The following is a 13,884-nucleotide window of genomic DNA, read 5'->3' as shown; positions in this document are numbered from 1 at the left end:
GAATTTACTCACCTGGTTCCAGCGCCGGGAGCCTCGTGAAGCCGCGCCCCCTATTTCGTCAAAATGACGAAATAGGCGGGCGCGAGCAGGGAGCAATCAGACGCTTCCATTTGGAAGCGTCATTGCTCCCTTGTGCGCATGCGCGGCTTTGCCGCACATGCGCACATACTTCAGAGGGCGGCATTAATGCCGCCTTCTGAAGTCCTGAGCGCACTACCTGACACTATCTGACTGACACTATCTGACTGACAGCTCAGCTTGCGGTCTTTGCCCGCCCCCCTCCTCTGCTGACAGGCTGGAGAGAGAAGGCGCGCACACAGTGCCTTCTCTCTCCTGCACACGTCAGACGTATTTTAATACGTCTGACGTGTACAGGGCCTTTTTAGGGCCCTGCATGATAGGAAGTCCCTCTGGTGGCCGTCTGAGTGACGGCCACTGGAGGTATTCCTATCAATCAATGTAAACACTGTATTTTCTCTGAAAATACAGTGTTTACATTAGATTGCCTGCAGGGAGCTATAGATCATACCTGAACAATTACATTACGCTGTAGTTGTTCAGGTGACTATAGTGTCCCTTTAATGTACAGGGCTCTGGGCATTTGCCCCAATCTTTGGAACTGAATTCATTTTGTATCAGGGCAAGCAGATTGTGCTACCACTTTAGCCCTTTGGACAAGTGGGTTTTTAAAAATATTCACCACTGTGTATGCAAACTTTTTCCACGATACAAAACAATACCATCAAGCCTCCATTAGCATTTAGTGACAAGGTGGGCGATTATTAAATAGTGTGTTTCCTTTGTGTTTCAAAAGCAATTAGGTGCAAACTTCCCTTGCAGGGACATTGGATCCAATAATACATTGGGCATATAACCTTTTTTTAATTTTGTCCTGCCACTGGGTATTTTCTGATACATTTAGATATAATCAATTGAATGCAGCTGCTAGACACAACCATCTGTTTTCCCAATCTGATTAAAACTAAAGTCATTATTAGATGTTAAATTTAGGGATACAGTTGCTGCTAAAGTGGTACATATATAGCTATGAAATGTGTCCATTTCACATTACCTTATATTATTGGCAATTTGTTTTACTGGGCTTACAAAAAATAATTCATATAATTGTGTCAGGAAAGACGGTATCTTTAACTTTAACGGTACTTTGCATTGAAATGCATATACCTACAGTGCATAAGACAAGTATTACCAATGGACAGGGTTTCACAAGAGCAATAAAAGGGGGATAGGGCTGCATTTCGAGTTTTAATTTTGCCTCTAGGATTTAAAATTTGTTCCAACTTTACTTTAGTGTATAAATCTGTCTAATGTGAAGTGTCCACAATTTAAAGTTACCGTATATACTCGTGTATAAGTCGATCTCATGTATAAGTCGAGGGCAGTTTTGTGACCAACAATTGTGAAATATGCTATGCCTCGTGGATAAGTCGAGGGTAAAACTTGGGGCTATGAAATTCTGTGATTTTTAGAATTATATACACACTCATACAAACACACTCTGCATTATACACACACACACTCATACAAACAATCTGCATTCTACACACACACTTATACAAACACACACACTCTGCATTATATACGCACACACTGTGTGTATATAATGCAGTGTGTGTGTGTGTTTGTATGAGTGTGTGTAGAATGCAGATTGTTTGTATGAGTGTGTGTGTGTATAATGCAGAGTGTGTGTTTGTATGAGTGTGTGTGTATATAATGCAGAGTGTGTGTTTGTATGAGTGTGTGTAGAATGCAGATTGTTTGTATGAGTGTGTGTGTATATAATGCAGAGTGTGTGTGTTTGTACGAGTGTGTGTGTATATAATGCAGTGTGTGTTTGTTTGTATGAGTGTGTGTAGAATGCAGATTGTTTGTATGAGTGTGTGTGTATATAATGCAGAGTGTGTGTGTTTGTATGAGTGTGTGTAGAATGCAGATTGTTTGTACGAGTGTGTGTGTATATAATACAGTGTGTGTGTGTTTGTATGAGTGTGTGTAGAATGCAGATTGTTTGTACGAGTGTGTGTGTATATAATGCAGAGTGTGTGTTTGTATGAGTGTGTGTAGAATGCAGATTGTTTGTATGAGTGTGTGTGTATATAATGCAGAGTGTGTGTTTGTATGAGTGTGTGTAGAATGCAGATTGTGTGTGTGTGTGTGTGTGTGTGTGTGTGTGTGTGAGAGAGAACTGGGTGGGAGGAGGGCATTTTTATTATACATTTTTTATTTTAATATTTTAAGTTTTTTATTTTATTTTAATATATATATATATATATTTTTTTTAAATGTTTGATTTAATTTTCGTCCCCCCTCCCTGCTTGTTAGCTTGCCAGGGAGGGGGGGCTCTCACTCCCTGGTGGTCCAGTGTATGGGCTGTGTAGGAGGGGGGGCTGGCAGAGAGCATTAACTTACCTTCCTGCAGCTCCTGTCAGCTCCCTTCTCCTCCGTGCAGCTCCTCTGTCAGCTCCCACTGTAAGTCTCGCGAGAGCCGCGGCTCTCGCGAGACTTACAGTGGGAGCTGACAGAGGAGCTGCACGGAGGAGAAGGGAGCTGACAGGAGCTGCAGGAAGGTAAGTTAATGCTCTCTGCCAGACCCCCAACAGGACCGCCGGGCTTGTAATGAGCCCGGCGGTCCTTGTCTGTATTATGGCAATGTAAGTTGCCATAATACAGACATTAACTCGAGTATAAGTCGAGTGAGGGTTTTTCAGCACAAAAAATGTGCTGAAAAACTCGACTAATACTCGAGTATATACGGTAATATCAAATGTTAAAGGACCACTCTAGGCACCCAGACCACTTCAGCTTAATGAAGTGGTCTGGGTGCCTGGTCCCTCTAGGATTAACCCTTTTTTTTTTATAAACATAGCAGTTTCAGAGAAATTGCTATGTTTATAATAGGGTTAATCCAGCCTCCAAATCCTCTAGTGGCTGTCTCACTGACAGCCGCTAGAGGCGCTTGCGTGATTCTCACTGTGAAAATCACAGTGAGAGCACGCAAGCGTCCATAGGAAAGCATTGTAAATGCTTTCCTATGTGACCGGCTGAATGCGCGCGCAGCTCTTGTCGCGCATGCGCATTCAGCCGAAAGGGAGGATCGGAGGCGGAGAGGAGGAGGAGAGCTCCCCGCCCGGCGCTGGAATAAAGGTAAGTTTTAACCCTTTACTCTCCCCAGAGCCCGGCAGGAGGGGGTCCCTGAGGGTGGGGGCACCCTCAGAGCACTATAGTGCCAGGAAAACGAGTATGTTTTCCTGGCACTATAGTGGTCCTTTAACCCCTTAAGGACACATGACATGTGTGACATGTCATGATTCCCTTTTATTCCAGAAGTTTGGTCCTTAAGGGGTTAAAGGATTGCTCCATGGACCAAGACCCTTTAAGAGATTTGAAGTGGTGATGGTGCCTGGGTGTTTGTCAGCTGATGCTCTCCGCCAATGAATGGCAATTGGATCGACTTCTGCACGAGTCAGAAGCACATCACCTATTAGGATAGAAGACTCTGAGCCCAATGGGGACACTGGTAAGAGGACACACTGTTACTGAACGGTTTGCCCTATTATTGAAGAACTAGGCCAGGATACTCCTGGCATCATAGTGGTAGTCCATGCATCCACTACCCTCTTAGTAAAGTAATACTTTCTGATATTTGTAAACATTTGCCCTCTAATTTAAGACTATGTCCTCTTGTTGTGTTAGTTTTTCTTCTTTTAAATATGGTCTCCTCCTTTACTGTGTTGATTCCCTTTATGTATTTAAATGTTTCTATCATATCCCCCCTGTCTCGTCTTTCCTCCAAGCTATACATGTTAAGATCCTTTAACCTTTCCTTATAAGTTTTATCCTGCAATCCATGAACCAGTTTAGTAGCCCTTCTCTGAACTCTCTCTAAACTATCAATATCCTTCTGGAGATACGGTCTCCAATACTGCGTACAATACTCCAAGTGAGGTCTCACCAGTGCTCTGTACAATGGCCTGAGCACTTCCCTCTTTCTTCTCTTTCTATTTGCTATTTGACTTATCCGTCCTGGAACATCAACCCATCAAATGACATACCTTTATCAGCTTGATAAAAACCCATAGGGTCGAAACGTTGCTGTTTGTGCTCCAATAAAGCCGTCCTTTGGCTGTTACCTTGAGTGTCTGGACCAATACTTTATTTCATATACCTTACCATCAAGACATTCTGCAATATCACTAATACAAATATTAAAGAGAATGGGTCCAAGTACAGATACCCGAGGTCCCCCACTGGTAACAAGACCTTGCTTCAAATATACACTATTGACTATATCCCTCTTGTGCCTGCCACTCAGGCATTGCCGAAACCATTCAACAATATTGGAATCCAAACTCAAAGGAGGAACAATAATGCTTCGACTTGCTTGGACATATTTTCAGGCTTTTTTACAGTGAACATCTATAAAGATAGCAGAATATACAAAATGTATTGCAACATTCTGTCTTAGCATACTGTGCCTGCAAATTGGTGTTTACTCAGCCAAAAGCAAGCAAGATAATAATTGTATATTTCGAGAACAGCTGGAGAAAAGAGGGAACTGAGACTAATACTTGACTTCTTAATAATGCATAGCTAACATTTTATTTATTTTACATGCTCGTGTATCCCTAAACATTAGTAACATTGTGTTGATGAATTCTAATGGGTTAACATTTGTTGGAAAGACAGATCTGTGTCAGGAAGAGCCTGCAATCGGATGGAGGATATGGACCTTGCATGCAAACATTGATATTTACTCTGTGATATTCCCGATGCGTCCTCACGACAAGACAAGCCGGATGAGAACAAACAAGGAGGAAAGGGAGGGATTCACTGTCCCAATTCTCCAAACTTATGCTCGCTTTAACATTCCCAAGGGCTTTATGCCAAGAACATGCACTGATCCTTACATTAGGAACATATATGCCTCCCCAAAACTTGGGGGAAAAGTGCATTAAAACATCTTAATCATGTAGAAGTGACACTATATGACTGTATCTAAAAACTGCTTGGGCTATGCACAAAGTTCCATTCTCTGTAAATATGATCACATAGTAAAGGACAACAATATTCTTAAAGGGATGCTTAACTGTCCAAAAAAAAAAAAAAAATTATTACTTTGATTAGTAGATATATCCTCAAGGAAAACATGCATACAATTAATAATGCATTTTTTTTATTGAGGATATATCTTAAAAAACATTAGAACTTAAAACTTTAAAACAGTTCTTTTGTCTGCTGTCTTTGCATGCCTTCCCCTTCTAGCCCCGCCCAGACTTTTTGTGTCTGTCCAATCACAGGCTTCCTAATGCAGCTCAATGAGAAGTCTTTGTTCCACTGAGCTAAACAAACCAGGAAGTGACAGGACTAGTTTTCTCCTTGAAAGCCAGGGGGATGTAACAAGGAAACATCCCCTTGAGGACCGATGACGGTCCTGAACCGTCATAATGGTCTTGGGTTACTTACCTGATCGCCGTCGGTCCCCCGGCAGCGATCAGTGTGTTACCCGGTCCAGGGAGACTGCCTGTCTGCCCAGACAGTCTCCCCGCGGCAGATCAGGACCCCGCGGCCACGTGGTCGCTCGATCTCCGTGCAAGTAGAAAATCAGAAACAACATTTTAAAATAAAGCAATAAGTGTAACAAAAGATATATATATATGTATATATATAAGATATATATATACATGTATTATATCTATATATAATATATGTATATATATCATATATATATATATAATGTCATACTTAGTGTATTTTTATATTTATATATACATATATTAATATAAAAATACACTTATAATTAAATTACACACGTGTATTTATATAATATATATAATAACTATATATGTATTGTATATATATTTATATCAAAATACACTTAGAATGAAATTATATATATATCTATGTATAAATAAAAATAATACGAAATATACATATGTTCATATACATAATTACATAATTTCATAAATATACATGTAGACTTCAAATATATAAATATGTATATATATTTAAATTCTACGTTCATATTTATGTAATATTATTACATAATTAAGTAATTTTATTGATTGCAATTTGAACCCATATCACTATATATATATACCTATATATAAATAAATAATAATAAAAATATATAGATATATATATATATTAGTTCTACATATATATTTATGTAATATTGTAATATTTCTACATAATTAAGTTATTTTATTAACTACAAATTGATAATCCAGGCCAAAAGTCCAGAGAATTTAATTTGCTAGCACTGTATGTAACCCTGTAACTTTCTAGGACACCCTTAAACCTGTACATGGGGGGTACTGTATTACTCGAGAGACTTCGCTGAACACAAATATTAGTCTTTCAAAACAGTAAAACATATCACAGCGATGATATGGCCAGTGAAAGTGACGTTTTTTGCATTTTTCACACACAAGCACTTTCACTGATGATATTATTGCTGTGATAGGTTTTACTGTTCTGAAACACTATTATTTGTGTTCAGCAAAGTCTCCTGAGTATAACAGTACCCCACATGTAGAGGTTTTATAGTGTTTTTGAAAGTTACAGGGTCAAATATAAGGCTTGATTTTACTTTTTTTTTTTTTTCATTGAAATGTATTGGATTGGTAATGTTGCCTTTGAGAGCATATGGTAGCCCAGGAATGAGAATTACCCCCATGATGGCATACCATATGCAAAAGAAGACAATCCAAGGTATTGCAAATGGGGTATGTTCAGCCTTTTTTAGTAGCCACTTAGTCACAAACACTGGCCAAAGTTAGCCTTTTTTGCATTTTTAACACACAAACAAATATAAATGCTAACTTTGGCCAGTGTTTGTGACTAAGTGGCTACTAAAAAAAGACTGGACATACCCCATATTGAATACCCGGGGTTGTCTACTTTAAAAACAAAATGTACATGTGGGGTGTGATTCAGGGATTTAGGACCGATAACAGTATTACAATGTCACTATTGATAAATGTAAAAAATACATATATTGAAAGAGCAATTTTCTACTTGTACTTATAGCCCTATAACTTGCAAAAAAGCATGTAAACACTGGGTGTTTTTAAACTCTGGACAAAATTCTGAATCTATTTAGCAACTTTTTTCATTAGCTTTTGTAGATAATTAAAAGATTTTTCAAGTAAAAGTCCAAAAACATGTTTTTTTTTCAATTTTTCACCATATTTTATTTATTTTTTTTAAAGTAAAATATGTGACATGATACAAATAATGTTATGTAAAGAAAGCCCTTCTTGTCCTGAAAAAAACAATACATCATTTGTATGGGAACCGTAAATGAGAGAGCGGAAAATTACAGCTAAACACAAACACCACAAAAGTGTTAAAACCGCCCTGATCCTTAACGTACAACATCGCAAAAACAGGCCGGTCCTTAAGGGGTTAATGTTACACCAGAGAAAGGAACTCTGGGAAAACATGATTGCTCTCCAGTTCATTACAAGACTGTACAGGTTTACCACCCTATTCTTGTGCAAACATGTAGCTATCAAGTTACTGATGTCCAACAAATCATGTGAACCTTAGTCAATGGTAACGAAACATGAAACTTAATAAAACACAAAAAGCCACAAGTGTGCTATCCACTCAATAACATTGGTATCTGTGCAAATAAAAGTCAATATCAGTGGCCATTATGTAATATCCATTATCTGTTTGCTGTAGCGGTCCATTCATGTTTTTTTTTTTATTAATGGAGCTATTCACATGGAAACTTCATAGAAATCTAGGAGAGCCTGTACAAGTTACCAGTGACATTCGTGGAGTGCGAACACACTCCATGTGTTCGCACACTGTACAAGTATTTGTACAGGGAGGTAGAGGCATATCTCCCCTCTATTAGGTCACCAGGCCATATTGAAAAGGTGAGGCTGTAGCTGCAACACTTTTTCGCAAAAAAAAATAAAAAAATACAAATTAAAATGTTACAGCTAGAATGAATTACATGAAGGGGTGGGTGGCTCATTGAAATACACTTTCTGCAAAAAAAAAAAAATAAAAATAACCTTTTTTTGCTGTTTGTTAAGTCATTTTATTTTGTAGCAGTTTCCATTTAAATTAATAGCTTACAGATTGGATTACAATAGTAAACGATGGGCTGGCTTGTATTACCTGTGAGAAGTTTATCTCTCCATTCTCATATTTACTAATGTGGTCTAAGGAAGACTTTGTTTCCTCTGGTGGAGAAAGGGTACAAACAGGGTCAAACTATCTCCACCCAGCCCCACAGTTTCCACATTTGTCTGTTATTTGAGCTGAACATGTGGAATTTGATCTCGATGTGCTACAAGAAAACAATTGGGATTCCAACATCCGTTCCTTATGCAAATGACGTGTAAATGACTCTGGGTAAATTAGGGCAGAGCCCAGAGCAACTGACCTTGGACCTGAGGCTGCACAAATATCGGAAATATATAGGTTGGGATTGAGGCGGTGTATATCCCTCAGGAATCATTAGGGCAGAGACCTTGCCAACACCAAGCAGCCAATTCAAATCCTAAACCACTCCAATAATTCTTCCTGATTCGGAGACCTTTCTGAGGAATTCCTGTTTATATTGTACATGGAGCCACTTAACATTATGCGTGTCTGCGAGAGCCATGTGACGCGCAGCTGCTATTAACCAGAACCTTAATTTCTTTTCATTTCTATTTTTTTATATCTACAAGCCAGAGATGAATCTAAAAGAATAAATGTCTAAATCTCTATACCATTTGAATTCGTTTCTATTAGAACAAAAATTGGAATAATTACGTCATAAACTAGGCTTTAAAAATGTTTTCCTAAAATAGGAGTGCCCCAGGGCATTTGCCAAAAATGTTCTCCCCGTCTCCTGTTAGGTTTTCTCTGGGCACTAATTAATGAGTTTGGGTTAGCTTGTTATGTTTTGAAGAAGAAGAAATGATCATCAAAAAACTTTTTTAAACTAGAATTTAGAATTAAAATTTAGATGGCAGTTTGCACTTAGTGCACCCTCTAGTTTAGTGTACTAGGCCTGGCAACCACACTATTAATAAAGTACCCGTGTCATCACGGATGCACCAATAACCTGTCTACACCTCAATGGTACCTTGTGGGTCATGCTTGTTAGAGACTGTCCTTCCACCGCTATTGAGTTCCAGACTCGGAAAGAGAGCCAGGTAGGCCATCAAAACAGTCTTAACTGTTGTGCTGTACCCAGCACTATTGGAAGCTATGTCATCGAGAGTACTTTTATTTTAATCAGGAAATAATAGTCATCATTTATAATATCCTCTTGCGTGAAAAGTTATACCTTCATATTCTATGAAACCCTTTAAATGTAAATGATTGTGATTTTTTTTTCTAGAATTTTTTTTTTTTTTTTTTTTTTTATACCACATTGATGTTATAGTAAATACCACATGGGTTAAGTGGCAACACTATGGCAAAGGGTATACATGTGGACTTATTATTAATGTATTATTTCAAGAACCATATTTACTGGTCTGTTCCCTTTGCACTAAAAAACTTATGGACTTCTGCTGGTTCTTAGAGACATCTGGTGATGCTGGAACTTAAAGCTTGCCTATCTACTTACTAAATGTTTGCAAATCAGTGGCAAAAATAATCTCAATAAACATGATAAGATAGGTTAATTTCACATGTCCTTGCAACTGGTGCATATAATGAAAAAACACCCTGTACTTTTTGGAAAGCAATCCAGGTTAAAAGAGATCTACTGTTGTATTTTTACTAGGAATAATAATGGCTGCTGTAGCAGTGAAAGAGTTAAAAGTAACATGTGTTGATCTCTGGTTAATAATGCTAGTGCGGTTTGAAATGCAGGCGCCATGATGATAGCTCACTGCGCACCTCTCTCTGGGAAGAGAGCCTGCCTCTCCTTCTCCACCTCTTCTCAATTAGTGCTAAGATCACGTTCCTACCTGTAGGGCACTTTGCTACCTCCCAGCGCGGCCCTACATTTTGTAACTAATACCAGCAATTAGCCTCATCTGCTATGTAAATGAGCGTAATTGCTATTAAAGAATAAAAAGACTTTAGTGGGCCCAAAGGGAAAACATTCAATTATTAAAAATGGCAAAATCAGACAGAGGTGGGGTGTGAACAAGGGCCTGCCTGTTATCCACTGGCACAGTAGCAACTTAAATAAAAAATTAAATCTTCCTTTTGGCATGATATCATCAAGACAAGAAAGAACGGGTCGGATTCATGTGGACAGGACAACCGTAGCTCTTGTTATTAATAATGCTTCCTTGCTGGGTATTCACCAGGGAAGAGATTTACTAAGTAATCAACAGTTAAGGAAATTAAAAATGGTAATGTTATGCTATGGAGCTTGGTTTTTAATAGTTTGACTATAAAAAGCAAAAAAAAATTACATTTTTTTCCCTCTATCTTTTACCCAAATAATGGTCATGGTAAGAGTCCTGTACTACCATGTTTGCAGACTCAATCTTCTTTCCTGTAACATTTGTAGCTTTGTGTTTAAATCAAGGTATATTTCTGGCTCGCCACATATCCTTACATTTCACATGGACAAAGAGGGATATATTAAAGGAACACTATAGGGTCAGTAACACAAACATGTTTTCCTGACCCTATAGTGTTGAAACCACCATCTAGCCCCCATGCCCTTTAATATAGTAAAATATTACTTTTATTCCAATCTGCTACTGCTCACTCTGCCTCTAATCTGCCTGCTTGGCTGGCATCATTAGAAGTGATTCTCTGAACCAATCACAATGCTTTCACATAGGAAAGCATTAGATTGGCTGAGCTTGTCAAGGAGGCAGATCAGGGGCAGAGCAAGCACCTGACAAGCACAACCCTGGCCAATCAGCTTCTACTCATTGAAATGCATTAAATCAATGCATTTCTATGAGGAAAGTTCAGTGTCTGCATGCAGAGGGTGGAGCCACTGAATGGCAGTGCTGCACACCATGCAACACTGCCCCAGGAAGCACCTCTAGTAGCCATCTGAGGAGTGGCCAGTGGAGGTACACCTAGGCTGTAATGTAAACACTGCATTTTCTCACTGCGTTTTAACTGCGAAAAGCCTGAAGGGAATGATTAGACTCACCAGAATACAATAAGCTGCAGTTGTTCTGGTGACTATAGTGTCCCTTTAATTTTAGGGGTGTAGGTTGGGGTGTGGACCAGGGCATCTATGATCTCATATTCCGGCTCCCGTGATCAGCAAACGGCGCGTGATGGAACAGAGCAGAGAGAACACAGCTCCCTCACCGCGTCTGACAGGAACTGTGCCTCCCACCAAGGGGGTCCATTATGTAGCCAGCAGGCCCCCTCCTTGGCCCCCCTATGGGGAACACGGGAGGCGGCCCACGGTCGCAGGGGTCGTGGCTGCGGCCGGACCCCCTGCAGTGATTGGCCCAGTCGCAGCTGCGACCCCTTCGGCCGTGGTAGGTACACCACCGATATCCATGTATGTATCCTTCCAAAAAGCAGATTGACTGGTCTGTAGCATTGGCATTGCAATTCTCAAGAACCCCAACCTTTGTGGATTTCACCTTACAATGCTAGCAGCTAACTAGAGCTATAACTATAGCTTGTCTATTGCTGCATTTGAGGTACTAGGGATTGCATATCAGTAAGTGCAATAATCTCAATAAACCAGATAGAGTGTGGTCACAAGATGTTCCATTAAAACCTAATACTCTGAAAGGGTAAGATGTCTGTGCACAATAGGGTTATGTTTTTTTTTAGGGCTCCCCAGGACCCCTTGCAAAACTAAGAAGTTAAGTGTGTATTCACCAATGCCCACTATTATTCCATATCAGGAGAGATGGAGGATTCGATATACCAAATCTGATCTCAATTTATCATTGCATGAGGAAGCCAGACAGAATAGACAAAATGAGTTGTCAGAACTGAATGATCAATGATGCGATCCAGCTATTCCTTCCTATGTCCAGTCCAACTCAAGGAATATATTACCAACTGATACTGTTACTCCACTGACACTTCACGTGTTCTAGATTTACCATAACTTATACTTTGTTTCACCATTAGATTTGTTAAGCACTCCTATCATTTCTTGTTTTATATGACATATCCAGAAGACAGGAGGTTCATATTAAAGGGTTGCCCAAGGCAACTTCAGTCATTTGAAGTGGTCATGGTGCCTGGAGTATGGATGTACCCCTTTTTGCTTTGAAACGCTGCACATACAGAGCTTACCCCCTCTGCTGCCAGATGTGTTACTTTACCTTTGGCAGAGTCATTGTGGCATCATTAGCCAGCCCGGAACAATAGTTTTGTACAATTGTTTTTGCCCAATGTGCCATTCATTGGCAAGAGCGGCCAGCTGATGTTGTCAGCCAATGAATGATGACTTGATCAGCTTCCAGTATCGGCAGCTCTAGGAAGCCAGAATTGCGTCACCAGTGCTGAGAAGCGACCAGGAACCCAGCATTAAACCAGGTAAGAAGACAAACCATTGCTAAACCGTTTGCCCCACTACCAGGGAACTGGGCCAGGCTACTCCTGTGGGCTGTATCAGGTGATGATGCTTGGAGTACAGGATTGTGATAAAGAATATTTAATAAACTCTCACCACTCTTACCTCCGTAGGTACACTATGGTATATATTTTTGTTACAAATTCTTTTGTGCTTTTCTGCTAAATTATTAACAGCCAACATGGAATTAATGTTATCTGCAGCAAAATAGTTTAAGTTTATAGTAAGTCTTTCCCATTGAACATTTGAGGGTTCTATCTGATGGTAAGTTTCCATGACGACTTCCTAAAAGTGTCACCCTGATTGGCTTTATTTGTAGCATTTTATATAAAATTTTCTGTTGGTAAGTTATGACTTTTGCTTTTTTTTTATTTTTTTTTATTAATTTAGCCTCCAGTTGACAAACCCTTAAGTGGAATGCACATAATAATATATTACCATGCCCGGTGGACAAAAGTAATTGAAGGTTGGCAAGGATTTATTCTGTATTCGATAAGTTGTAGGTAGTATAGTATTTACAGCCTAAGTAATGAAGAACATTAGACTCACAAGGACATTTAGTTTCTGAGACACAAAACAGTCCAGATCTAAAGAAGTTTGGCTATTAGAAAATTCAAAAAGAAGAGTTTTCAACATGGAAACCAACTGACTTACCAAGAACATTCTATTGGTTACCATGGTGATCTCTCCACTTTTAGAACTTTCCACACTTTTTGATTAACAACACTTTTAGTAATCTCCCCTTAGCATCTGCCTGTCTGGTGTGGAAACAATATTACTCTTTTATTGATCAATGTAATTGGAAAAAGCCTACTCAAAATGCATCCAGCGCATGATAAGCCCTGCAGTATAGTTTTTTATTTAATTAACTACAGTGAAGTATTGCATTATGTATGGCTTTCATTTATTGCATATATCTAGAATACTGCTCAGTGGACTTCTGGGGTAGGAGACAAGGGAAGCGGACACTAGTAAAAGAGCTCCGCACTGAACCGCTGGACCCACCAAATACCTCAAACGAAACTTTTTCCATGAAATGGTTCAATATATTCCTTCATTTTACAGATTCCAAACTTATTGTAGGAAGGGATTTTAATCAGTGTTGGATGGTTTGAGGGATAGGTCTGGCTCTGCTCTGACATCACACGCCTAGGAGGAACAGGGAATTCTTCAAAGAAGCATCTACCTAACAGATATATGAAGGGAATGAAACATCGAGGTCATGAACTATATGCACACACATCCAGAACTCATAACACCTCATCCAGAATCGATTTCTTCCTAGTCTCCCCTGACCTTGTACATAAGGTAAAACAAACTGACACCTATCCCATTCATCTCATAATGGCAATTTCCAACTTATCTGACCACACAAGACT

Source organism: Pelobates fuscus, chromosome 13, assembly GCF_036172605.1.
Source record: "Pelobates fuscus isolate aPelFus1 chromosome 13, aPelFus1.pri, whole genome shotgun sequence".
Lineage (NCBI taxonomy): Eukaryota > Metazoa > Chordata > Amphibia > Anura > Pelobatidae > Pelobates > Pelobates fuscus.
The sequence above is the reverse complement of the archived record's forward strand: the minus strand, read 5'-3'. Positions refer to the sequence as shown.